Genomic DNA, 2,687 nt, shown 5'->3' on the forward strand with positions numbered 1-2,687 from the left:
TGGAAAGTATCATGAGAAGAAATCCACTGTCCTACTAAACAGGCAGAAAACATAGGCCATCAGCTGCAGATGGCTGGGGAATGGGAGAGTATTAGGAGGCATTTCCACGTATGTCTAGCCTTACCTGCTGGTGCCTGCTCCTCGGGACTGAAGGATATTGGGCTGTAATATTATAAAAGAATAGCCAGCTTGTTCTTATATAATAGTATTCTCCGCATTTTACTAGAATATAACAGTTTCCTTAAGAAGGGGAGTATAATAATTCTCAAGATATTTTGCAATTCACAATTCAATTTTTATGCACAGCATTTGGCTGTTGCTAAACAATTTGTGTTGAAAGATTTTCATTTTATTGGATTTTCAGTTTTGAAATATCATCCTAATTGCAGACACAGTTATACCCATACAAATGCTAGAACTGCTGCAATCTTTCCCCATATTTCTAAAGCATTTAATTACTGTAGAGATAGACATACCCAAGTCCTGACTAATGCTGGTATTTAATATTTTTGTTTATATCAGATGTAAGATGGTGTGTGATTCACGATACAATTAAGATTTTATTTGTAAGTTGATGAAATTTGCTTTTGGATGGTTCTTGTGCTACTGTAACCTGAATAGTCAATCCTTCTGCCTCCAAACTCCTCTTTGCGTATTTCCTACATGAAATGTCTTAAAAATCCTGAGGACATCCTGCACCCTCATGAGGCTGTATAGCCTTATTTTACCTAAAATGTACTGATGCAAATGGAATGAGACAGCATAGCAGACAAACTGCACAGCTCATCACACACTGAATGTAAGTAGTGTAAAGCCCAGTTCCCAGCTTGTCAAAAGCAAACACTTTATACAGGGCCTAAAAGTGTGGACGATGCATTTCTTTCTCATACTCTCCCAGTGTCCAGTAGGCAGGCTAACAGATAAGAAGAGATCACAGAGTCCACAATTATTATCTGAGAAACCCTGTCCCAGTGATTGCAGGCTTTGCAATGGTCTTTAGAGAAAGGGATTTTGTGCATTTTACAGATAAGCTCTGAGTAAGTAGAGCTGTATAGTCCATTGCTCAGTGTTTTATGTAGGAAATCTCTCAAACCTTGTGCATCATCATATAAAGTCTCTGCAGTAGAGGCAAGGATAAAATATGGTTCTACAGGGCAGTATCCCGTGGTCTGCTCAACAGTGCACCTTCCCTTGTCTTCTACCAACCTCCTAAACACCCTCTAACTCTCTCAACAAGTCAGCAGGTATCAGATACAGTCTGCCTAACTCCACAATGATGTTTTCCCAGCTTATATCTTGATCTGGTGTCTGAAGCAGGTGTTCACAGGAAAGAAATCTGTGAATAAAGCCCAGTTATCTCTATCACTGTACCCTATCGCACCTGTGTGATAAACTGAGAAAATTATTTGGGCTAATTAAAAGAAAATCGTGTAAGGTCAATATGACCTGGACAGAGAAAAAAAAACAAATCGTAAAACTTAATTGGGCCCCTGTAAAGAGATAAAACAAGTTACCTCCCTTTTACCTTGTGTAAGATTTATAGTGAAAAAATTTTGTTTAGTTAGCTAGACAATAGCACCTTTCTTAAAAATTTATAACTTTATATAGATAACAAGCAAATATCTGCTGAATGTCTGACTTGACAATATATTATGGATACTTATAGATAATATTCTTGTCTAAGAAAAAAAAAATCTGTTGAATATATGACTTAATAACGTGTAATGCTTATGTATAATGAATATTCATGAATTAGTTGGAAATAAATGTAGAACAACTGTCTTCTTTGGGTGTGACAGGCATTGGGAGTTGTTGAAACCCCTCCCTGATCATCCAGCGCTGAATTTGCTTTTATCATATAATAAATTCTAATTGGAAATCAAGTGATTCTGAGTTTCTATTTATCACACCTGGCTGCTTCCCAATGCTTTCCTCCCTCCCCATCCAAACCCTGCCTCCAGACCCTCACTCCGACCTTTCCACCTCACCCTCCCTCCTCCCAGATTCCTTTGTTCACCAGGCTTTGCTTTCATTTTGACTCCGTCTGTCTGCCCTGTCCCCATTCTCTCATCATTTTAAGCCCTCCTGTTACTTCTTCACTAAGCGGGTGGTGAGGCACTAGAACAAGTTGCCCAGAGAAGTTATGGATGCCCCATCCCTGCAAGTGTTGAAGGCCAGGCCAGATGGGGCTTTGACCAACCTGGTCTAGCGGAAAGTGTCCCTGCCCACGGCAGGAGGATTGGAACCAAGTGATTTTAAGCTCCCTTGCAAACGTTCTGTGATGCTATGATTCTGCTCTGGCCACTACTCCAATATGCCTTGTTCAGGCTTTCCACTTCTGTCTCCCACTCCCGGTTTTACCAGACTTTGGCTGCTGCATCCTTTGTTGCAGGTTTTTGTGGCGATGCCCTTTCCTCCCCTCCTTTCACTCTGAACCCCAACAACACGCAAATGCTCCTGGCGGGGCGTCACTGAGAGCACAAGAAGCCGCATAACCGCGGCTGCCCTCCACCCCCACCTACCGCTCTCGAAAGCCCAGCCACCCCGCAGCGGAGCAGCCTGGGGGGCCGACAGGCGGAGCGGGACACCCAGTTCGGGTTGAAGCAGCTGCTCCTGGAGCGGAGACCCTCCCCACGGCCACAGCGACCGCCCCCCGCTCAGCCGGCGGGGCTCGGGCCGCCCTCCGG

Source organism: Manacus candei, unplaced genomic scaffold, assembly GCF_025592945.1.
Source record: "Manacus candei isolate 608988 ecotype Guabito, Panama unplaced genomic scaffold, ASM2559294v1 h1tg000008l, whole genome shotgun sequence".
Classification (NCBI taxonomy): domain Eukaryota; kingdom Metazoa; phylum Chordata; class Aves; order Passeriformes; family Pipridae; genus Manacus; species Manacus candei.